Here is a 26,055-nt window from a genome sequence, read left to right as displayed (position 1 = left end):
CGCAAGTTAGCAAAGACAGCCCTCCTACCACCAGCAGAGCTGCCAGAGCTAGCTTCAAACCAAGATTTATTGATGAAGCCATGCAATCGCCAAGAAACTCCAATCTTAACTCACAAAAAGGCTTCTCTGACGGCCCCACAACAACCTTAGCAAACAGAGTCGACAACTTAGAAAAGAAAATTGACATTTTAATGGCCTTAATCTTACAAATAAGAAACAATAATCTTGACATGGACACATCAAATTAAATCTATATCCTCTTACATCTAAATAAACGATATCTTTATCCGATGGAAAAGCGCACGTCTGTCTGCTTATAAACCTCCTCCACTGTCACCACCCTTCTCGACGCAGCCTAATTTATCTGGAATAATAATTCAATTAGTGGATGGCACAAAAACAATAAACAATACCCTCACCTCAACGCATCCGGATGAGCAATCCTAAGACAACGCACTCCAGCTGATCCTGACGAAACGATGCGGAGAAAACCAACTAGGACATAAAGGATGAATCGGTAGATCGATATGAAAAGGATTAGTGTGGCAGAAACATGATGAATAAAAGGCGACTCGCTGCAGCAATTTATGCACAACGTCACTTACCTGAACTTTCTTTGCCACACAGTCCCTGGTAGTATCCCTTATCACCGATACAATCTACTTGCAGTGCTGCGCTGCAATTGACGGGCCATATAAGCTGCCTATGCTCCGATCAGGGCACCTTGCGCGGAGCAGCAAAAACTATCCTTCCTGCTACTCAGATAATCTTCCAGATCGACGAGCGCCTACATTAGTTGACGCTAAAACCTGAAAACAAATCAATTAACCAATAAGAAAATAAACAAAACAAATAAATAAAGCACTTACCTCAATAACCAGAGCCAACTGGTGATCCAACACAACCATCAAGAGAAGACCGGCTCCGCAAAAGAAAAACAAAATCGCCACCCTTCGCGATTATAAACACAAAAAACTGACAACCTTACAACGCCGTCTCCATCTCCTGATGCCACTGCACTCACAAGGATCACTATCCCGGAACTAACACCATATTAAAATGAATTAAAATCCGTCTCCAAATTGTATAAATCTCCGCAGTACCGTTTTCTCAATGACTTCCCGACAACCTATAAAGAAAGGAAAATTAATAAAAATATAATACTAAATTAATCAAAGACACAGAAAATTGCAAACCTGACAGGCAATCCAGCAGATACAAAAATTCGCCCTCATCCTGCCGATGATGCGCACGTAAATCAGGAGACGGGCCTCACTATAGCAAAACAAAATCGCCAACTTTTGCGATTATAGATACAAAAAACCGACAATTTTATGATGCCGTCTCCATCTCCTGACGCCATTGCATAAATAAAGAGCAATTGCGTGGAGCAGATGCCACACCAACATCCTGCAAAACATGTCCTTAAATTGCATATTTCTCCTCAGTTCTGTATCTTCAACGAATTTTCCGCTAACCTGTAATGAAAGGAAATTAAATAAGAATGCGATACAAAAATTACCCAAGGACACATAAATAATAACAAACCGGACAGACAAAGTAGCAGATACTATTAGCCTGCTCCATCCTGCTGACGACAAGCACGCAGCTCCAGCCTCAAAGACTCCAACTATTGAAACAAGGGTACACAAGCTATTACTGGGAAATTTATATTTAAAATGTAATACTTATCTAATTGCAACTTGATGACTCCATATCTGCGGCATCCCAGCTGCAATTGCACAATAACAAAGGTCCTCCAAACCAGCTCTTACAAAACGTACCTGAAAAGCAAAAACAAAATCAACGCAATTATAAAAAATACTCAATACTCACCCCAGACAAGCTTCCTTTAAGTACCTGAAAAACAATAACAAACGCAATCATATAAACAAATATACACAAATATAATACTTACCTTAATTTAATTTCCACTCAATGTACCTGAAACAACAAAAATTAACGCAATCATAAAAAACAAATAACATATATAATACTTACCAAATACTATTTTTGCATCCATTTCCATGCCTATAACGTTACGACGGCCCTCTGTAACAAATCTCGAACCGGCGGCCCCAAGCTGCCAATCCCGACGATATGGCCACAAGACGCGGCGCACCTGGCTTCATTCGGTGATTGATCGAGCCACAATCCTCACTGACGACTTCTCTGCCACAACGAGACGAACTCCACCATCATAATGCCAGCAGCTCTATATAAACGCAATGACAGCTTCGTGGGATTACATTCTTGCCACTAACGATACAACTTACCTTAATCAAACGACCGCGGCGAGGGATGCTGAAACCGAGAACTACTAACCTGCAACGCCGGCCGGACATACTTGTTGCAAATGGCCCACTTCCAGTGGCCGCAACAGACCACTGCCAAAATGCAACAAAACTTACCTGTGATGACTCCTGAGGCCCTCAACGACGCGGTGCTCCTGCCCTTCTGGTGGGGGTACCTGAAAAGAAATAAATAAAACAATGTTAGTCTAAAATTTTAATGTTTATTGCAAATAATTTCATTTTAAAAAAAATGTATACAAAACAAGCATATGATAATGTTACCAGCCCATGTCACTGTTATAATCTAAAGCCTACAAAGAAAAATACTAACTTAACATTAAATACTAATCTATGTCCAGCCCCAAACTCACCCCATGCTATGTTATACTCTAAAAATTCAAATTATTGTACCTACATATTGCATTTATTGTAATCAAAGGCAAAATAAAATTGTGGATGCGGAACAGAATTCATTCTGTCTCCGTACCTCCACCTACAAAGGCGCGAAAGCACACCCGGAGAAATCTTAGAAGAGAAGGAGAAATTCGAAAGCAAGGAAACGATAAAACTGGAGAACACATTTAAATAAAAGATCCAGGGTATTTATACCACTATAATTATCGCCTAAATTTTTAAATATAATAAAAATCAAAAATGTCCAGTTCTGACCACCTTTTCTCTGAAGACGAGGTACTTTCAATTACCTCTAGCGAGCGATCTTCCCCTATTCACGTAAATATTTCGCCTATGTCTCACGGGTCTGGCAATTCCCTGGTTAAAACGACCAATATTAACCAGAAGAAATTGCCTTTAAAACAAAAGAAAAGCCCAATTAACTCTTCTTGGGTAGCCATGAATTTCTTTAATTCCCTTTCTCTAAATATGAAAGAGAATATAAATGCCAAAAATGCCCAAAGAGACCCCCTCTCGATTACCAATACTGCTGCAGCCAATGTTGGCGCCAAAAGCAGCATCTCGAAGGGGAAATCGCCTTCTTCTCCTCCATTCTCTTCACAAACACATAAGCGAAATTCACTCCCCTCAACGACTCACACAAATACAACCGCACCCACAAACACCGACGCTACTCAAAGAGAGTTCACATCCACCACAGCGACCTGCACTAATGCAGCTGCAGCCACTAATACGGACATAGAATTAAGAGGCGCCAAACCGAGCGACGCTTTGGGAAATTTCCCCTCTCTCCCACACACCGACAGCTCAGAGAAAAATCTGAGCTCATCCACCAAAATCGGACTTTATGCCTCTTCCCCTCCTTCTGATACACACACGCAAATAAATAAAGCCACCGAAACAAATTTAGAAAGCTGCTCTAAATCTCCCGCGCTTGCCAATTCAAAAACCAAACTCAACAAAGCCAATGATATTGACAGTGGTGAAATTGCTCCACCACTTATACAAATTAACGAAAGCAAGCAGGAGGAAAGACCTAGTACAACTGTCAATGCTTTCTGGTCAATCTTTAACCACAAGCCGGTTGCTTCTAAGCTTAGTTTAAGCAAGAAACCAACCAATCTCTCCATAAATACTGGGAAAAGAAGCATTTCCCCTCACCAAAGGAGTGCTTCTTTACGCCCTGATGCTCAGGGCGATTTAAAATTAAAATTACCCAACAATAGATCCATGCCCACTGTGGGGAATTTAGCAAAAGCTCGCACCCTTAGTCGGCCTGCTGCCAAGCGGGACTTATTTAAATCACCGTCCAAGAGCCCAAACGAGCAGCCCATGAGTTTCTCGGAAGTGGTTGCTGGAACAGGTCCAATCTTTGTGGCACCTTCAGTTCCGGCTCCAACTACGAAAACCCCGGCCAAGAGGACTAATGACGACCTGGACTGCCCCAGTTTTAAGACGCCAAATAAACGTTTATGCGTGACCACCAATTTCAAGTCTCCCAGCATTTTCCCACCCCTCACCACACCCGTTTTCCAAAGCAAGGCAGCCAAATCTGTATATGAGGAATCCAAAACTAGGAATCGACTCTCACACCAGCCGTTACCCTGCAGCACCAATGCTCCTGCACGCAGCGCAACGACGGCACCCCCTCAAAATACAGATGCTGAGCTGCCACCTTGGAAACTCATGCCACTAAGCTGCAGAGCGCCACCCATACTCGTTGACGACGTCAAAGAAATTGTCCCGCTCCTGGAAAAGCTAAACTATACAGCAGGAGTCTCCAGCTACACTACCAGGGCAACTGAAGGGAACGGGATCAGGATTCAGGCCAAGGACATGACCGCCTTCCACAAAATCAAAGATGTCCTTATAGCAAACGGCTTTCCTCTATTCACTAACCAGCCAAAGTCTGAGAGGGGCTTCCGAATAGTAATCAGACATCTCCACCACTCCACTCCATGCTCGTGGATTGTCAAGGAGTTGCTGACACTCGGATTCACCGCGCGCTTCGTCAGAAATATGACGAATCCGGCTACAGGCGGCCCCATGCGCATGTTTGAAGTGGAGATCGTCATGGCCAAGGACGGCAGTCACGACAAAATTATCTCACTCAAACAAATCGGTGGACAAAAAGTGGATATTGAAAGGAAAAACAGGACACGGGAGCCGGTCCAATGCTACAGATGCCAGGGCTTCAGGCATGCCAAGAACTCATGCATGAGGCCACCAAGATGCATGAAATGCGCTGGCGACCACCTGTCATCCTGTTGCACCAAGCCAAGAACCACCCCTGCTACCTGCGTCAACTGCTCTGGAGAGCACATTAGTGCATACAAGGGATGCCCAGTTTACAAGGCAGAAAAACAAAAGCTTGCGGCTAACAACATTGACACAAACAAAATACGTACAATTAAAGACGCAACTAAAAATTTTTATAGACGTCAGGGCCCTCCTCCACGCAATAACACCCCTCGGCTACCACATAGCTCAGCAATCCTGAGCAGATCAATCGCTGAAGCCCGCCAGGAGGCTGCCAGAAAGTCGGTATTAAATCCCTTCCGTCAAAATATGAACGACAGAAGGCCACGTTTTTCTTCCCACGACACTGCCATTCAAACCCGGCTGAATAAATGGCGCCGAAATATTAACAAGATACCCAAAAAGGGTAGGACAACCTCAAAACACAACGCAAAGCTAAGACTGGTATCCAGGACAAGCAATCCAGCGCAAAGACATCTGGAAAATTACCAGGACATGCTCCGAAAACAAAGGAGTGAAGAAAATGACCAGGAACCTGAAAAAGGTAACTCAAATCCCATGCAAGCTAGCAATGACAGCCCTCCGACCACCAGCAGAGCTGCCAGAGCTAGTTTCAAACCAAGAGTTATTGATGTAGCCACACCATCGCCAAGAAACTCCAATCCATACATACAAAAAGGCTTCTCGGACGACCACACAACAAACCTAGCAAATAGAGTCGACAACTTAGAGAAGAAAATTGACATTTTAATGGCCTTAATCATACAAGGAAGAAACAATAATCTGGACATGGACACATCCAATTAAATCTACATCTATTTATAAATATATTAACGATATCTATATCCGATGGAAAAGCGCACTCCAGTCAGCTCCCAAACTCGTGCACGGTCACCACCTTCCTCGACTCAGCTTAATTTTCCTGGAATACAAATACAAGTAAATAACAGCAATAAAATATAAACAATGCTCTCACCTCAACGCACCCGGATGAACAAGCCCAAGACAACGCACTCCAGCTGATCCTGAAGAAACGATGAGGAGAAAATCAACCAGGACATAAAAGAAAAATCGGTAGATCGATATAAAAAGGATTAGCGTGGCAGAAACATGATGAATAAAAGGCGACTCGCTGCAGCAATTCATGCACAACGTCACTTACCTGAACTTTCTCGCCACACGGTCCCTGACAGTATCCCTGACAGTATCCCTCATCACCGATGCAATCTACCTGCAATGCAGCGCTGCAAAAGACGGGCCACAAAAGCTGCCTACGCTTCGACCAGGGCACCCAGCGCGGAGCTGCAAAATCCATCCTTCCTGCTACTCTCAAAATCCAGATCGACGAGCGCCTACAAGAGCTGACGCTAAAACCTAAAAATAAAACAATTAACCATAAACAAACTAAACAAAACAATCAAATGCACTTACCTACTTGACCACAACCAACTGCTGTTCCACATCTAAAGCAACTGACAAGAGGTGGCGAGCGTCGCAAAAACAAAACGAAATCGCCTATTTTCGCGATTATAAACACAAAAAATTAATAATCCTAAGACGCCGTGTCCACCTCCTGATGCCACTGCACAAAAAAGGATCACTATCCCGGAGCCGACATCATATTAAAAAGAATTAAAATCCTTATCCAAATTGTATAAATTTCCTCATTACTGTATTTTCAATGATTTCCTGATAATCTGTAAGGAAAGGAAAATTAATAAGAATATAATACAAAATTATTCAAGGACACACAGAAAATTGCAAACCTGACAGGCAAACCAGCAGATACAAAAAATGCGACCTCACCCTGCCGACTATGCGCACGTAAATCATGAGACAGGCACCGCAAAAGCAAAACTAAATCGCCAACTTTCGCGATTTTAAACACAAAAAGTTGACAATTTTATGATGCCGTCTCCTTCTCCTGATGCCAAAGCATAAATAAGGATCATTTGCGTGGCGCAGCTGCCACATCAATATGCTGAAAAAACTTGTCCTTAAATTGTATTATTCTCATCAGTTCTGTATCTTCGACGAATTCTCTCCTAACCTGCAACGAAAAGAAAATAAATAAGAATGCGATACAAAAACTACTCAAGGACACATAAATAATAACAAACCGGACAGACAAAGTAGCAGACGATAACAGACGGCTCCATCCTGCTGACGTCAAGCATGCAGCTCCAGCTTCCAAGACTCCAACTATTGAAACAAGGGAACACAAGCTATTACTGGGAAATATATATGTATAATATAATACTTATCTAATTGCAAACTTGATGACTCCAAAATCGCGGCACTCCAGCCGCAATAACACAATGACAAGGGCCTCCAATTTAGCCCCTACAAAACGTACCTGAAAAGCAAAAAATCAACGCAATTATAAACGCAATGCAATATTCACCCCAGACTAGCTTCCCCCATAAGTACCTGAAAAACAATAACAAACGCAGTTATATAAACAAATATACACAATTATAATACTTACCTTAAATTAAATTCCACTCAATGTACCTGAAACAACAAAAATTAATGCAATCATCAAATAACAAATATTATACTTACCAATTTCTATTTTCACATCCATTTCCATGGCAATCTCGTTGCGGCGGCTCTCTGCAACAAATCTCGAATCGGCGGCCCCAAGCAACCAATCCTGAAGCTATGGCCACAAGACGCGACGCACCTGGCTTCCTTCGGTGATTGTCCGAACTACAATCCCCACAGACGACTTCTCTGCCACGAGACGAACTCCACGACCATAATGCCAGCAGCTCAATAAAAACGCAATGACGGCTGCGCTGGACAACTCTTCGCAAATCTTCCTGACGACCGGCAATACGCATCTGCAATACAAACAAACTCACTAAACAATTGCATAAAGCTGCCATTGACGATATAATCGGATCTTCACCAAACGACGGCTGCGTGGGATGACGCAGCTGAGAATAAATCACCTGCAACTTGTTGCAAGTTGCCCACTTCCAGCGGCCGCAACAGACCACCGCCAAAATGCAACAAAACTTACCTGTGATGACTCCTGAGGCTCTCTGCGACGCGGTGCTCCTGTCCTTCTGATGGGGGTACCTGAAAAGAAACAAATAAAACAATGTTAGTCTAAAATTTTAATGTTTATTGCAAAATAATTTCATTTTAAAAATGTAAACAAACATGCAAGCTGATAATGTTACCAATCATGTCAATGTCTGAAATCCTTGCCTACAAAATACTAACTTAAAATTAATACTAACTAACTATGTCCAAGCCCCAAAAACTCACCCCATGCTATGTTAAACTCAAAAATTCAAATTATTGTACCTACATATTGCATTTATTGTAATCAAAGGCAAAATAAAGTTGTGGATGCGGAACAGAATTCATTCTGTCTCCGTACCTCCACCTACAAAGTTAAAAGTAAATAAAAGATAAAAAGTTAAAAGAAAAATTAAATAAAATAATTTAAATAAATAAATAAAATAAATTAAATAAATAAATCAATAAATAATTAAATTAAATTATTTAATTTAAACAAACGCGCTTCGCCTGCCTATAACTTTCATGCGCAAACCTAACTAAACTCGTTCGTCAATAGACAAATTATTTGTTATAAATTGTCTCCGGCCGCAAAGTATTAAACCGCGACAACAATTAACATTCAGTGGTCTAACGAAAACGAACAATAAAACAGTAATTGTGCTACCGCGAAAAGACGCCGCTCAACCAAAGAAAATAAGGAGAAGAAACGCCGAGAGAAAGGAAGAAAGTACACCTGGAGAAATCTTAGAAGAGAAGGAAGAATTCCAAACCAAAGCAACGATAAACTGGAGAACACACTTAAATCAAAAATCCAGGGTATTTATACCACTACAATTATCGTATAAAATTTATAAATTTTTAAATATAACAAAAAATAAAAATGTCCAGTTCTGACCACCTTTTCTCGGAAGACGAGGTGCTTTCAATTACCTCTAGCGAGCGATCTTCCCCTATTCACGTAAATATTTCGCCTATGTCTCACGGGTCTGGCAATTCCCTGGTTAAAACGACCAATATTAACCAGAAGAAATTGCCTTTAAAACAAAAGAAAAGCCCAATTAACTCTTCTTGGGTAGCCATGAATTTCTTTAATTCCCTTTCTCTAAATATGAAAGAGAATGTAAATGCCAAAAATGCCCAAAGAGACCCCCTCTCGATTACCAATACTGCTGCAGCCAATGTTGGCGCCAAAAGCAGCATCTCGAAGGGGAAATCGCTTTCTTCTCCTCCATTCTCTTCACAAACACACAAGCGAAACTCACTCCCCACAATGACTCAAACAAATACAGGCGCATACACAAACACCGACGCTACTCAAAGAGAGTTTTTATCCACCACAGCGACCTGCACTAATGCAGCCGCAGCCACTAATACGGACACAGAATTTTCCCCTCCTTCTATTACACACACGCAAACAAATAAAGCCGCCGAAACAAATTTAGAAAGCTGCTCTAAATCTCCCGCGCTTGCCAATTCAAAAACCCAACCCAACAAAGCCAATGTAATTGACAGTGGTGAAATTGCTCCACCAATTATACAAATTAACGAAAGCAAGCAGGAGGAAAGACCAAGTACAACTGCCAAAGCTTTCTGGTCAATTTTTAACCCTAAGCCGGACATTTCTAAACTCAGCCTAAGCAAGAAACCCACCACTCGCTCTGCAAATACTGGGAAAAGAAGCATTTCCCCTCATCATAGGAGTGCTTCTTTACGCCCTGATACTCAGGGTGATTTAAAATTAAAACCCAACAACAGATCCATGCCCACTGTGGGGAACTTAACAACAGCTCTCACCCTTAGTCGGCCTGCTGCCAAGCGGGACTTATTTAAATCACCATCCAAGAGCCCAGACGAGCAACCTATGAGTTTCTCGGAAGTGGTTGCTGGAACAGGTCCAATCTTTGTGGCACCTCCAGTTCTGGCTCCAACCACGAAAACCCCGGCCAAAAGAACTAATGACGATCTGGACTGCTCCAGTTTCAAGACGCCAAATAAACGACTATGCGTGACCACCAATTTCAAATCTCCCAGCATTTTCCCACCCCTCACCACACCTGTTTTCCAAAGCAAGGCAGCCAAATCTGTATATGAAGAATCCAAAACCAGGAACCAACTCTCACACCAGCCGTTATCCTGCAGCACCAATGCTCCTGCATGCAGCGCTACGACGGCACCCCCTCAAAATACAGATGCTGAGCTGCCGCCTTGGAAACTTGTGCCACTAAGCTGCAGAGCGCCACCAATACTTGTTGACGACGTCAAAGAAATTGTCCCGCTCCTGGAAAAGCTAAACTATACAGCAGGAGTCTCCAGCTACACTACCAGGGCAACCGAAAGGAACGGGGTCAGGATCCAGGCCAAGGACATGACCGCCTACCACAAAATCAAAGATGTCCTCATAGCAAACGGCTTTCCTCTATTTACCAACCAGCCAAAGTCCGAGAGGGGCTTCCGAGTAGTAATCAGACATCTCCACCACTCCACTCCATGCTCGTGGATTGTCAAGGAGTTGCTGACTCTCGGATTCACAGCTCGCTTCGTCAGAAATATGACGAACCCGGCTACAGGTGGGCCCATGCGCATGTTTGAAGTTGAGATCGTCATGGCCAAGGACGGCAGTCATATCAAAATTATCTCACTCAAACAAATCGGTGGGCAAAGAGTGGATATTGAAAGGAAAAACAGGACACGGGAGCCGGTCCAGTGCTACAGATGCCAGGGCTTCAGGCATGCCAAGAACACATGCATGAGGCCACCAAGATGCATGAAATGCGCTGGCGACCACCTGTCATCCTGTTGCACCAAGCCAAGAACCACCCCTGCTACCTGCGTCAACTGCTCTGGAGAGCACATTAGTGCATACAAGGGATGCCCCGTTTACAAGGCAGAAAAACAAAAGCTTGCGGCTAACAACATTGACACAAACAAAATACGTACAATTAAAGACGCAACTATCAATTTCTATAGACGTCAAGGCCCTACTCCACGCAATAACACCCCACGGCTGCCACACAGCTCAGCGATCCTGAACAGATCAATCGCTGAAGCCCGCCAGGAGGCAGCCAGAAAGTCGATGTTAAATCCTTTCCGCCAAAATATGAACGACAGAAGGCCACGTTTTTCTTCCCACGACACTGCCATTCAAACCAGGCTAAATAAATGGCGCCGAAATATTAACAAGATACCCAAAAAGGGTAGGACAACCTCAAAACACAACGCAAAGCCAAGACTGGTATCCAAGACAAGCAATCCAGCGCAAAGACATCTGGAAAATTACCAGGACATGCTCCGAAAACAAAGGAGTGAAGAAAATGACCAGGAACCTGAAAAAGGTAACTCAAATCCCAAGCAAGCTAGCAATGATAGCCCTCCGACCACCAGCAGAGCTGCCAGAGCTAGCTTCAAGCCAAGAATTATTGATGAAGCCACGCCATCGCCAAGAAACTCCAATCCTTACTTACTAAAAGGATTCCCCGACGACCCCACAAGAAACTTATCAAATAGAGTCGACAATTTAGAAAAGAAAATTGACAGTTTACTGGCCTTAATTATTCAAGGAAGACATAACAATCTTGACATGGATACATCCAACTAAATCTACTCTTATACTTATATTTATTCTAACGATATAAATATCTGATGGAAAAGTGCACGTCAGTCCGCTCCAAACTCCTTCACGGTCATCAACCTCCTCGACGCAGCCAAATTTGTCTGGAATACTAATTTCAATTAGAAAATGGCAAAAGAATATAAACAACACTCACCTCAACGCACCCGGACAAACAAGCTTACTACAACGCACTCCAGCTGATCCTGACGAAATGATACGGAAAAAACCAACCAGAGCCTAAAAGACGAATCGGAATATTGATATGAAAAGGATTAGCTCGGCAGAAACATGATGAATACAAGGCGACTCGCTGCAGCAATTTATGCACAACGTCACTTACCTGAAACTTCTTGCCGCAAGGTCCTTTGAATTATCTATTATCACCGCTGAAATCTACACACATTGATGCTCTGCAAAGGTCGGGCCAACAACGCTTCCACCTCGTCGATCAGGACACTTTGCTGCTCCCATAAACTCCCAGCTCGACGAGCGCCAACAGCGAGTTGACGCTAAAACCTAAAAGCAAACAATCAACAACAAATTAAATAAACAAAATAAAATCAAATCAAATAAAGCAAATATCTCACCCACTGCAGACATAGCTTACCCACATCCTATGCACTAGACAAGAGGAGACGGCTCCATCAAACGTAATACAAAATAGCCAACTTTTTGCCTTTTAACACAAAAAAATCGACAACATTACGATGCCGTCTCCACCTCCTGATGCCACTACTCCAATAAGGATCACTAGCGCGGAGCTGACGCCACACAAATCAATCGCACTATTTGTTCCCAAATTGTATACTTTTCCTCAGTATCGCATCATCCACGAATTTTCCGAAAACCTACAACGAAGGGAAATTAATAAGAATATGATACAAAAGAAAATTTAATTAAGGACAAATATAAATTAACAAACCAGACAGTCAAATAAATAGACGCCAACAGGCGACTCTATCCCGCTGACAATAAGCACGCAAATGCTTCTTTCAAGCTCGTAAACTCTGAAACAAGGAAGCACAAGCTAATACTGGGATTTACGAACTTTAACAAAACACTTATCTAATTGCCAACTCGACGACACTAAGCCCGCGGCTCTCCTGTTGCTATGTTCCAAAAACAAAGGGCCTCCAAATTAGTTACAAAACGTTCCTGAAAAAACAAAATGTTAATACAACCAAAAAAAAAAAAAAAACTATTAGAACACTCACCACCAGATTAGCTTCCACCTAATGTACCTGAAATTAAAACCAAAAATAAATGCATTAATTATAAAAACAAACAAACAAATTACAAAAAACCAAAAAAAACAATTAGAATACTCACCACCAGATTAGCTTCCTCCTAATGTACCTGAAATCAAAATCAAAATAAAGGCATTAATCATATAAACAAGCAAACAAATTGCAAAAAACAATTGGAAAACTCACCACCAGATCAGCTTCCACCTAATGTACCTGAAATCAAAACCAAAATAAATGCATTAATAATAATAACAAACAATTATAAACACAATACTTACCTTCTACTTACCTCCCATTAATTTCCTGAAAAAACACAAAATTACACTATCATAACAATAAATACTCACCCAATCTCTATTTTCACACATTTCCATGGCCCCAATCGTTGCGACGGCCTCGGCAACTAATCCTGTTCCGGAGGCTCCAAGCTGCCAAACCTGGCGAAATGGCAACAAGACGCGGCGCACCTAGCTACTCTCGTTGAACGACCAAGCCGCAATCTAAACTGACGACGCCTCTGCCAAAACGAGACAGATCCCTCCACAACAATGACGACCGGCAAAGCTGACCTGCAATTTAACAAACTCCATAAATAATTGCATACATCTACCACTGAGGGTGGCAGAGAGAACCACCAAATGACAGCGGCGCGGGATAAACTCTCCACCTATAAATTACCTGCAACGCTATCCGGACATAAATGTTGCAAGTGGCGCGCATCCAGCGTCCGTAGCAAATTCCCTGCCAAACACATCTAATACTCACCTCCAATGACTCTCGAGGACTCCAGCAACTCGGTCCTTCCGTCCTTCTGGCGGGGGTACCTGAAAAGAAATAAATTGTACAATATTAGTACTAAATTTCAATGTTTTTTGTAAATTAATTTCAATTTATTAATGTAAACAAAACATGCAAGATGATAATGTTACCAGTCCATGTCTCTGTCTATAATCTAAAGCCTATGAAAAAAAATACTAACTTAATATTAAATACTAACTATGTCCAAGCCCCAAACTCACCCCATGCAATGTTAAACTCTAAATTCAAATAATTGTACCTACATATTGCATAAAATGTAATCAAAGGCAAAATAAATTTGTGGATGCGGAACAGAATTCATTCTGTCTCCGTACCTCCACCTACAAAGATAAAAAAGACAAAGTAGCAGATGCTAGTGGACAGCTCCATCCTGCTGATGACAAGCACGCAGCTCCAGCTTCAAAGATTCCAACTATTGAAACAAAGGAACACAAGCTATTACTGGGAAATTTATATTTAAAATGTAATACTTATCTAATTGCAAACTTGTTGACTCCAAAACTGCGGCATTCCAGCTGCAATAACACAATAACAAGGGCCTCCAACTTAGCCCTCACAAAACGTACCTGAAAATCAAAAAATCAACGCAATTATAAAAGCAATAAATACTCCCAAGACTAGTTTCCTCCTAAAGTACCTGAAAAACAATAATAAACGCTACTATATAAACAAATATACACCAATATAGTACTTACCTTAAATTAAATCCCACTCAATGTACCTGAAACTACAAAAAAAAATTAATGCAATCATAAAAAACAAATAACATATATAATACTTACCAAATACTATTTTTGCATCCATTTCCATGCCTATTTCGTTGCGGCGGCCCTCTGCAACAAACCTCGAACCGGCGGCCCCAAGCTGCCACTCCTGGCGATACGGCCACAAGATGCGGCGCATATGGCTTCTCTCGGTGATAGACCGAGCTACAATCCTCACTGACGACTTCACGAGACGAACTCCACCATCATAATGCCAGCAGCTCTACAAAAACGCAATGACAGCTGCGTGGGATTATATTCATGCCACTGACGATACAACTTACCTTCACTAAACTAAACGACCGCGGCGAGGGATGCTGAAACCGAGTACAAATAACCTGCAACACCGGCCGGACATATTTGTTGCAAGTGGCCCACTTCCAGCGGCCGCAACAGACCACTGCAAAAATCCAACAAATCTTACCTGTGATGACTCCTGAGACTTCCCAGCGACTCGGTGCTTCCGTCCTTCTGGCGGGGGTACCTGAAAAGAAATAAATAAAACAATCTTAGCCTAAAATTTTAATGTTTATTGTAAAATAATTTCATTTTAAAAATGTAAACAAAACATGCAAGTCAATAATGTTACCAATCCATGTCATTGTCTGAAATCCAAGTCTATAAAAATACTAACTATAACTTAATACTACTTATGTCCAAGCCCCAAACTCACCCCAAGCTATGTTAAACTCCAAAATTCAAATTATTGTACCTATATATTGCATAAAATGTAATCAAAGGCAAAATAAAGTAGTGGATGCGGAACAGAATTCATTCTGTCTCCGTACCTCCACCTGAAATGTAAAAAAAAAAAAAGCTCCGATCAGGGCACCTTGCGCGGAGCAGCAAAAACTATCCTTCCTGCTACTCAGATAATCTTCCAGATCGACGAGCGCCTACATTAGTTGACGCTAAAACCTGAAAACAAATCAATTAACCAATAAGAAAATAAACAAAACAAATAAATAAAGCACTTACCTCAATAACCAGAGCCAACTGGTGATCCAACACAACCATCAAGAGAAGACCGGCTCCGCAAAAGAAAAACAAAATCGCCACCCTTCGCGATTATAAACACAAAAAACTGACAACCTTACAACGCCGTCTCCATCTCCTGATGCCACTGCACTCACAAGGATCACTATCCCGGAACTAACACCATATTAAAATGAATTAAAATCCGTCTCCAAATTGTATAAATCTCCGCAGTACCGTTTTCTCAATGACTTCCCGACAACCTATAAAGAAAGGAAAATTAATAAAAATATAATACTAAATTAATCAAAGACACAGAAAATTGCAAACCTGACAGGCAATCCAGCAGATACAAAAATTCGCCCTCATCCTGCCGATGATGCGCACGTAAATCAGGAGACGGGCCTCACTATAGCAAAACAAAATCGCCAACTTTTGCGATTATAGATACAAAAAACCGACAATTTTATGATGCCGTCTCCATCTCCTGACGCCATTGCATAAATAAAGAGCAATTGCGTGGAGCAGATGCCACACCAACATCCTGCAAAACATGTCCTTAAATTGCATATTTCTCCTCAGTTCTGTATCTTCAACGAATTTTCCGCTAACCTGTAATGAAAGGAAATTAAATAAGAATGCGATACAAAAATTACCCAAGGACACATAAATAATAACAAACCGGACAGACAAAGTAGCAGATACTATTAGCCTGCTCCATCCTGCTGACGACAAGCACGCAGCTCCAGCCTCAAAGACTCCAACTATTGAAACAAGGGTACACAAGCTATTACTGGGAAATTTATATTTAAAATGTAATACTTATCTAATTGCAACTTGATGACTCCATATCTGCGGCATCCCAGCTGCAATTGCACAATAACAAAGGTCCTCCAAACCAGCTCTTACAAAACGTACCTGAAAAGCAAAAACAAAATCAACGCAATTATAAAAAATACTCAATACTCACCCCAGACAAGCTTCCTTTAAGTACCTGAAAAACAATAACAAACGCAATCATATAAACAAATATACACAAATATAATACTTACCTTAATTTAATTTCCACTCAATGTACCTGAAACAACAAAAATTAACGCAATCATAAAAAACAAATAACATATATAATACTTACCAAATACTATTTTTGCATCCATTTCCATGCCTATAACGTTACGACGGCCCTCTGTAACAAATCTCGAACCGGCGGCCCCAAGCTGCCAATCCCGACGATATGGCCACAAGACGCGGCGCACCTGGCTTCATTCGGTGATTGATCGAGCCACAATCCTCACTGACGACTTCTCTGCCACAACGAGACGAACTCCACCATCATAATGCCAGCAGCTCTATATAAACGCAATGACAGCTTCGTGGGATTACATTCTTGCCACTAACGATACAACTTACCTTAATCAAACGACCGCGGCGAGGGATGCTGAAACCGAGAACTACTAACCTGCAACGCCGGCCGGACATACTTGTTGCAAATGGCCCACTTCCAGTGGCCGCAACAGACCACTGCCAAAATGCAACAAAACTTACCTGTGATGACTCCTGAGGCCCTCAACGACGCGGTGCTCCTGCCCTTCTGGTGGGGGTACCTGAAAAGAAATAAATAAAACAATGTTAGTCTAAAATTTTAATGTTTATTGCAAATAATTTCATTTTAAAAAAAATGTATACAAAACAAGCATATGATAATGTTACCAGCCCATGTCACTGTTATAATCTAAAGCCTACAAAGAAAAATACTAACTTAACATTAAATACTAATCTATGTCCAGCCCCAAACTCACCCCATGCTATGTTATACTCTAAAAATTCAAATTATTGTACCTACATATTGCATTTATTGTAATCAAAGGCAAAATAAAATTGTGGATGCGGAACAGAATTCATTCTGTCTCCGTACCTCCACCTACAAAGGCAAAATGCGCTGGCGACCACCTGTCATCCTGTTGCACCAAGCCAAGAACCACCCCTGCTACCTGCGTCAACTGCTCTGGAGAGCACATTAGTGCATACAAGGGATGCCCCGTTTACAAGGCAGAAAAACAAAAGCTTGCGGCCAACAACATTGACACAAACAAAATACGCACAATTAAAGACGCAACTAACAACTTCTATAGACGTCAAGGCCCTCCTCCACGCAATAATACCCCACGGCTGCCACACAGCTCAGCGATCCTGAACAGATCAATCGCTGAAGCTCGCCAGGAGGCAGCCAGAAAGTCAATGTCAAATCCTTTCCGACAAAATATTAACGACAGAAGGCCACGATTTTCCTCGCATGACACTGCCATTCAGATGCGTCTGAATAAATGGCGCCGAAACTCAAACAATATACCCAAAAAGGGTAGGAAAACTTCAAAAAACAATGCAAAGCCAAGACTGGTATCCAAGACAAGCAATCCAGCGCAAAGGCATCTGGAAAATTACCAGGACATGCTCCGAAAACAAAGGAGTGAAGAAAATGACCAGGAACCTGAAAAAGGTAACTCAAATCCCAGCCAAGCTAGCAATGACAGCCCTCCGACCACCAGCAGAGCTGCCAGAGCTAGTTTTAAACCAAGAGTTATTGATGTAGCCACACCATCGCCAAGAAACTCCAATCATTTCCTACAAAAAGGATTATCGGACGATCCCACAAGAAACTTAGCAAATAGAGTCGACAATTTAGAAAAGAAAATCGACATTTTATTGGCATTAATTACTCAAGGAAGAGACAACAATCTTGACATGGATACATCCAATTAAATTACAAATACTTATATCTATTAAAACGACATCTTTATCTGATGAAAAAGCGCACTTCTGTCTGCCTCCAAACTCTCTCAAAACTCAGACTGACGAGCGCCTACAAGAACTGACGCTAAAACCTAAAAATAAAAAACAATTAATCATTAACAAATTAAACAACAATCAAATGCACTTACCTACTTGACCACAGCCAACTGCTGATCCACATCTAACGCAACCGACAAGAGGAGGCGGGCTTCGCAAAAACATAATGAAATCGCCACTTTTCGCGACTATAAACACTAAAAATTAATAATCCTAAGACGCCGTCTCCACCTCCTGATGCCATTGCACTAATTAGGATCACTAGCGCGGAGCAGACACCACATTTAAAAGCTTCAAAATCTGTCCCCAAATTGCATAATTTTCCTCAGGGTGTATCTTCAAAGAATTCCTTCCTAACCTGTAATGAAAGGAAAACAAATAAGAATGCAATACATAAACTAATCAAGGACACATAAATAATAACAAACCGGACAGACAAAGTAGCAGATGCTAGTGGACAGCTCCATCCTGCTGATGACAAGCACGCAGCTCCAGCTTCAAAGATTCCAACTATTGAAACAAAGGAACACAAGCTATTACTGGGAAATTTATATTTAAAATGTAATACTTATCTAATTGCAAACTTGTTGACTCCAAAATTGCGGCATTCCAGCTGCAATAACACAATAACAAGGGCCTCCAACTTAGCCCTCACAAAACGTACCTGAAAATCAAAAAATCAACGCAATTATAAAAGCAATAAATACTCCCAAGACTAGTTTCCTCCTAAAGTACCTGAAAAACAATAATAAACGCTACTATATAAACAAATATACACCAATATAGTACTTACCTTAAATTAAATCCCACTCAATGTACCTGTAACTACAAAAAAAATTAATGCAATCATAAAAAACAAATAACATATATAATACTTACCAAATACTATTTTTGCATCCATTTCCATGCCTATTTCGTTGCGGCGGCCCTCTGCAACAAACCTCGAACCGGCGGCCCCAAGCTGCCACTCCTGGCGATACGGCCACAAGATGCGGCGCATATGGCTTCTCTCGGTGATAGACCGAGCTACAATCCTCACTGACGACTTCACGAGACGAACTCCACCATCATAATGCCAGCAGCTCTACAAAAACGCAATGACAGCTGCGTGGGATTATATTCATGCCACTGACGATACAACTTACCTTCACTAAACTAAACGACCGCGGCGAGGGATGCTGAAACCGAGTACAAATAACCTGCAACACCGGCCGGACATATTTGTTGCAAGTGGCCCACTTCCAGCGGCCGCAACAGACCACTGCAAAAATCCAACAAATCTTACCTGTGATGACTCCTGAGACTTCCCAGCGACTCGGTGCTTCCGTCCTTCTGGCGGGGGTACCTGAAAAGAAATAAATAAAACAATCTTAGCCTAAAATTTTAATGTTTATTGTAAAATAATTTCATTTTAAAAATGTAAACAAAACATGCAAGTCAATAATGTTACCAATCCATGTCATTGTCTGAAATCCAAGTCTATAAAAATACTAACTATAACTTAATACTACTTATGTCCAAGCCCCAAACTCACCCCAAGCTATGTTAAACTCCAAAATTCAAATTATTGTACCTATATATTGCATAAAATGTAATCAAAGGCAAAATAAAGTAGTGGATGCGGAACAGAATTCATTCTGTCTCCGTACCTCCACCTGAAATGTAAAAAAAAAATGCAATCTACCTGCAATGCAGCGCTGCAAAAGACGGGCCACAAAAGCTGCCTACGCTTCGACCAGGGCACCCAGCGCGGAGCTGCAAAATCCATCCTTCCTGCTACTCTCAAAATCCAGATCGACGAGCGCCTACAAGAGCTGACGCTAAAACCTAAAAATAAAACAATTAACCATAAACAAACTAAACAAAACAATCAAATGCACTTACCTACTTGACCACAACCAACTGCTGTTCCACATCTAAAGCAACTGACAAGAGGTGGCGAGCGTCGCAAAAACAAAACGAAATCGCCTATTTTCGCGATTATAAACACAAAAAATTAATAATCCTAAGACGCCGTGTCCACCTCCTGATGCCACTGCACAAAAAAGGATCACTATCCCGGAGCCGACATCATATTAAAAAGAATTAAAATCCTTATCCAAATTGTATAAATTTCCTCATTACTGTATTTTCAATGATTTCCTGATAATCTGTAAGGAAAGGAAAATTAATAAGAATATAATACAAAATTATTCAAGGACACACAGAAAATTGCAAACCTGACAGGCAAACCAGCAGATACAAAAAATGCGACCTCACCCTGCCGACTATGCGCACGTAAATCATGAGACAGGCACCGCAAAAGCAAAACTAAATCGCCAACTTTCGCGATTTTAAACACAAAAAGTTGACAATTTTATGATGCCGTCTCCTTCTCCTGATGCCAAAGCATAAATAAGGATCATTTGCGTGGCGCAGCTGCCACATCAATATGCCGAAAAAACTTGTCCTTAAATTGTATTATTCTCATCAGTTCTGTATCTTCGACGAATTCTCTCCTAACCTGCAACGAAAAGAAAATAAATAAGAACGCGATACAAAAACTACTCAAGGACACATAAATAATAACAAACCGGACAGACAAAGTAGCAGACGATAACAGACGGCTCCATCCTGCTGACGTCAAGCATGCAGCTCCAGCTTCCAAGACTCCAACTATTGAAACAAGGGAACACAAGCTATTACTGGGAAATATATATGTATAATATAATACTTATCTAATTGCAAACTTGATGACTCCAAAATCGCGGCACTCCAGCCGCAATAACACAATGACAAGGGCCTCCAATTTAGCCCCTACAAAACGTACCTGAAAAGCAAAAAATCAACGCAATTATAAACGCAATGCAATATTCACCCCAGACTAGCTTCCCCCATAAGTACCTGAAAAACAATAACAAACGCAGTTATATAAACAAATATACACAATTATAATACTTACCTTAAATTAAATGTACCTGAAACAACAAAAATTAATGCAATCATCAAATAACAAATATTATACTTACCAATTTCTATTTTTACATCCATTTCCATGGCAATCTCGTTGCGGCGGCTCTCTGCAACAAATCTCGAATCGGCGGCCCCAAGCAACCAATCCTGAAGCTATGGCCACAAGACGCGACGCACCTGGCTTCCTTCGGTGATTGTCCGAACTACAATCCCCACAGACGACTTCTCTGCCACGAGACGAACTCCACGACCATAATGCCAGCAGCTCAATAAAAACGCAATGACGGCTGCGCTGGACAACTCTTCGCAACTCTTCCTGACGACCGGCAATACGCATCTGCAATACAAACAAACTCACTAAACAATTGCATAAAGCTGCCATTGACGATATAATCGGATCTTCACCAAACGACGGCTGCGTGGGATGACGCAGCTGAGAATAAATCACCTGCAACTTGTTGCAAGTTGCCCACTTCCAGCGGTCGCAACAGACCACCGCCAAAATGCAACAAAACTTACCTGTGATGACTCCTGAGGCTCTCTGCGACGCGGTGCTCCTGTCCTTCTGATGGGGGTACCTGAAAAGAAACAAATAAAACAATGTTAGTCTAAAATTTTAAATTTTATTGCAAAATAATTTCATTTTAAAAATGTAAACAAACATGCAAGCTGATAATGTTACCAATCATGTCAATGTCTGAAATCCTTGCCTACAAAATACTAACTTAAAATTAATACTAACTAACTATGTCCAAGCCCCAAAAACTCACCCCATGCTATGTTAAACTCAAAAATTCAAATTATTGTACCTACATATTGCATTTATTGTAATCAAAGGCAAAATAAAGTTGTGGATGCGGAACAGAATTCATTCTGTCTCCGTACCTCCACCTACAAAGTAAAAGTAGCTAAAAGTGAAGCCAGCAGCAACAACAACAACTAATGGACGGCCAGAAAGTGAACCAAAGCGGAGGATGGGCATCGGTTTTATCCATCTCATCTGACGACAGCAACTGCTCATCCTCGCCGCCATCGGTTATAGTATCATCGCTGGATACCACGCCAACGCCAAATGAAACCACATTAGTAAGAAGAAGCCTATATCAATTAAATGACGACATGAAATCTTACGATTTTGAAAATATTGTATTAAATGAAAATAAAAATACCATATTGCAAGACCCTCTATTTGTTGATATATGCGGGAGTACTGCTAATACCACAGAAGCCATTGAAACAGCCTGCCGATAGCCCCTTCCCCATTTCCATAAACAAAAATTTTAGCACTTCCTCGCCACTAACACATGTAGACACACATACACAAGAGGACCAAGTCTACATCGCCGTGAAGACGGACGTCTTAAAGTAACGCTGCGCGAAAATTCGAATTTATAGTAGTTGTGTCGGCCGGTGTGTGCGGCATACTGACAGAGCTACACGGTGGAGTCGCGCCACAGCTTTGCGCTACAATCGCGCGAGTTTATTGCGCGCCTGTTTCAGGTAAATAGGTAATCTATTTGCTGGCGTTTGTTGCAGCTGAAAAAACAGCTGATAGCGCTGCCAACTAGGCGCAACGGGTGATCTGGAGAGGGCGGCGTTGCCAGATCAACCGTGCGATCAGTGTTGTGTTGCGACAGTAGGGCGCGAAATTCAAAATTAAATTTAAATTAAACCGTTGAAATTTAATTTAAAGTTAATTTTGTTACGGGTTACTGGGAGAGCACAGGTCGTGAAGAAAGGGGAAGAGGCGCAAAGGTCGCGGACAGACCAAATATCAACCTCTCACCGTTTTGGTGCCTAAGCAGAGGCTCTGGTGTCCGAGTCGAGGCGGTACAAACCTCCATCCGTATAAGCCAGGGGGAAATCCGTGGCCTACGTGGGAACCCCTTTCCAAGGCTGGTGCTTCGCCTAGGTAACTTAGGCCATCCTTTAGTTGATGGACAGCTCAGGGGGGGGCAGTCCCCCTGATCGCAACGACCCGTTCAGGAGGAGCTCCCGACTTTCGAGATCCCCCACCAGAGGAGTCAGTAACCCGACCCATGGTGACGGAATCTCAGTCCCGTCTGTGGCGAGGGGTGAGCACGCAGGCTCCCAGCCGCCGTTGACTAGCGACTGCAGCGATGCTGTAGAGGTGGAGAACATGGCTCCTACAGCAACTACGACCGCGACAAGCCAGAAGACGATGGACCACATTGCCGTGCCATCGCAAAAGACGGGAGGGAAGTCCCCAGCTGGTTCCCCTCATCGGTCTTCGGACCTGTCCACGGCTCTCCAGAACGAGGACCTGAGGGGCATTCTCGCCAGGATGAATGGCAAGATAAATATCCTGCTATCCGCTTTCGAGACCCAACGGCACGTGACACGAGAGACAAAGGGCATAGCTTCCGAACTCTCAGCCCTTAACAACAGGGCTATAGAGCTGTACGAAGGTACTTCTAGCGAGCACTGCTTGAAGAGCAGTGGTACCCAGACGGAGGTACAAAAGCCTTCCAAAAAGGCTCCTCAAAAGGCGCAGGTACCCAAGGTGCAAGTGCCAAACGCCCAGGCGCCCAAGCCGAGCAACGGTGAAGAAAAGGCGCCTAGACCTATCGAGTCCAAGCCAGGCAGCTACGCATCTGTCGCCAAGAATGCTAGCACGGGTGCAGAGTGGACCAAGGTGAAGCCTACGCGCCTGCGTAAAAAACCTGAGGCACTCATTTTAAAAAAGACAGGAGAGGCTTCGTACGCAGAGATGCTTCGGAAGCTAAGATCGGACCCGAGCCTTAGCGAACTGGGCAGCCATGTACGTAAAATCCGGAGAACTCAGAAAGGTGAGCTGTTGCTTGAGGTAGAGGGGAAAGCTGCGGAAAGCGTCCCCAAGTTTAAGAGCGACCTGGAAGCGGCGCTCAATGACTTGGCCTCTGTGCGCACGGGAGCGCAAAGAATAGCCCTATCTTGCAGCGGCTTGGACGAGGCTACGACAGCAGCTGAGCTCCACAGCTGCATGGTCGCCCAATTCCAGGGTCTGCAGATAAACCCTGAAGATATCAGGGGCCTTCGCAGAATGCGGGATGGCACGCAGATAGCCTCAGTGCTGCTGAACGCGAACGTGGCGATACCGGTCCTTAAACAGGGCACCGTAATCGTTGGATGGTCAAGATGTCGCTTCACCCAGGACGTCCGACCCACGAGATGCTACAGGTGTTTGGGATATGGACATCGTTCAGCAACCTGCAAGGACACCGACAGGGCAGACTGCTGTCTTAGATGCGGTGAGCGTGGGCACAAAGCAAAGGGGTGCGTTGCAGCTCCAAAATGTCTGATCTGCAGCAGCGAGGTGGACAGAAACCACCCGACGGGTAGCTTTGCGTGCCCGACCTACAGAGCGACCCTGAAAGAAGCCAAGAGCCACCTTAATGCACGCCCACATTAGCGTAGTACAGCTCAATGTCAATCATTGCGCAGCAGCTCAGAGCCTCCTGGCCCAGACTGCGGCTGAGCGCAATGTAGACATCATGCTCCTAAGCGAACCCTACGTCTCAGGTAGTGGACAATCATCCATGATCCTTGACGAGACAGGTAAAGCAGCTATCAAATGCTGCAGCCCTCTCCACGTCCAGGAACTGGCTGCTTTACCTATGCGGGGTATCGCTTATGCGAAGCTAAACCACGTGCACATGTACAGCTGCTACGCTCCGCCGAGCGACACCCCCGATCAGTTCGAGGAGTTTCTGGAGGCGCTCGTGGACCATGCGAGAGGGCGAAGCCCGAAGGTCGTTGCCGGCGACTTTAATGCCTGGGCAGTGGAATGGGGCAGCAGGACATCCAACGCCAGAGGCCGAGCTGTGATTGACGCCATGGGATTGCTGGACCTTATACTGCTGAACGACGGACGGAAGCCGACGTTCAACAACGATAGGGGTACGTCCTTTATTGACGTTACCTTTGTCAGCAGAGGGCTAGTGGACATCAACAACTGGATGGTCCATGACGTCATGACGCTGAGCGACCACGCCCTGATCTCCTTCAGTCTCTCCCCGGAGGGCATGCCCAGGAGACGGCAGAGCAGAACAGCCGGGAAAGCATGGGACACCAGGAAGATCGATGAGGCCATGCTGGCCTATCAGATCAATTCCCTGGAAATCCCAAATGGGGACGCAGAGAGTATGGCGGCAGGCCTTATGTTTATGCTCGAAGATATCTGCGACGCAACCATGCCTAGGAAAAATAAGGCACAGCGCAAACCACCCGTTTACTGGTGGAGTGCCTCCCTAAGCCAACTAAGGTCTGACTGCCTCAGAGCTAGGAGAACGGCGCAACGAGCCAGAGGCAGTACCCACCACGCGGAACTCTTAGAGGTTTTCAGAAGGAAACGCCTAGAGTTCAAGCACGGCATCGCGGCTGCCAAAGCTCGGTCGTTTAAGGAGCTGCAGGATGGCGTAGACAGCGATACTTGGGGCCTCGCCTACAAACTTGTCACCAACAAGCTAAGGAGGAGAGCGGCAACCCCATCCGACCCGGGGTCCTGGCTAACATAGTAGGGGAGCTATTCCCAAAGCAAACCACTCTATGGAGGCCAACAGAGGCAGCCCCTGCCCCAGATTTCCAGTGCGTCACGGAACTTGAAGTCGTCGAGGCAGCCAAGCGCATCAAACCTAACAAAGCCCCTGGACTAGACGGTATTCCTGGAGCTGTTATAAAAGCAGTGGCGCTGGGTAGACCTGAAATCTTCAGGGCCACCTTCCAGCAATGCCTTCTGGACGGAATCTTCCCAACAAGGTGGAAAAGCCAGAAGCTAGTCCTGTTGCCGAAAGGGAAGGGACCAGCACATGCTGCAAACAGCTACCGCCCCCTATGCC

The 26,055-nt window shown here is 43.3% G+C and overlaps 4 long non-coding RNA genes across 19 annotated transcripts; all 4 read right to left on the bottom strand.

Annotated features, from left to right (window-relative positions):
- Nucleotides 1-167: 167 nt before the first annotated feature.
- Nucleotides 168-1,508, bottom strand: LOC116802575. 3 transcript variants are annotated; one of them, XR_004362871.1, is made up of 3 exons: nt 870-1,508; nt 420-809; nt 168-364 (listed from the first exon to the last, which is right to left on the bottom strand). It is a non-coding gene; the product is annotated as an uncharacterized LOC116802575 (long non-coding RNA). The 3 variants fall into 3 exon arrangements; XR_004362872.1 differs by having other exon boundaries at nt 420-1,129; nt 1,197-1,508; XR_004362873.1 differs by having other exon boundaries at nt 420-495; nt 606-965.
- Nucleotides 1,509-1,845: 337 nt separating this feature from the next.
- LOC116802557 lies at nt 1,846-2,438 on the bottom strand. Its single transcript, XR_004362826.1, has 3 exons — nt 2,002-2,438; nt 1,919-1,944; nt 1,846-1,860 (listed from the first exon to the last, which is right to left on the bottom strand). It is a non-coding gene; the product is annotated as an uncharacterized LOC116802557 (long non-coding RNA).
- A 9,078-nt stretch (nt 2,439-11,516) lies between these two features.
- LOC116802568 lies at nt 11,517-13,961 on the bottom strand. Of its 14 annotated transcripts, XR_004362861.1 has the most exons (7): nt 13,208-13,722; nt 13,047-13,073; nt 12,943-12,969; nt 12,828-12,854; nt 11,954-12,768; nt 11,768-11,850; nt 11,517-11,714 (listed from the first exon to the last, which is right to left on the bottom strand). It is a non-coding gene; the product is annotated as an uncharacterized LOC116802568 (long non-coding RNA). The 14 variants fall into 14 exon arrangements; XR_004362860.1 differs by having other exon boundaries at nt 13,047-13,722; XR_004362852.1 differs by adding an exon at nt 13,922-13,947 and having other exon boundaries at nt 11,954-13,429; nt 13,626-13,684.
- A 2,436-nt stretch (nt 13,962-16,397) lies between these two features.
- Nucleotides 16,398-16,990, bottom strand: LOC116802569. The gene is made up of 3 exons (XR_004362862.1): nt 16,554-16,990; nt 16,471-16,496; nt 16,398-16,412 (listed from the first exon to the last, which is right to left on the bottom strand). It is a non-coding gene; the product is annotated as an uncharacterized LOC116802569 (long non-coding RNA).
- Nucleotides 16,991-26,055: the final 9,065 nt, after the last annotated feature.

The sequence above is a fragment of the Drosophila sechellia genome, unplaced genomic scaffold (genome assembly GCF_004382195.2).
Source record: "Drosophila sechellia strain sech25 unplaced genomic scaffold, ASM438219v1 U_164, whole genome shotgun sequence".
NCBI classification, from domain to species: domain Eukaryota; kingdom Metazoa; phylum Arthropoda; class Insecta; order Diptera; family Drosophilidae; genus Drosophila; species Drosophila sechellia.
Note: the sequence above shows the minus strand (reverse complement) of the source record. Positions and strands in the feature narration are given on the sequence as shown.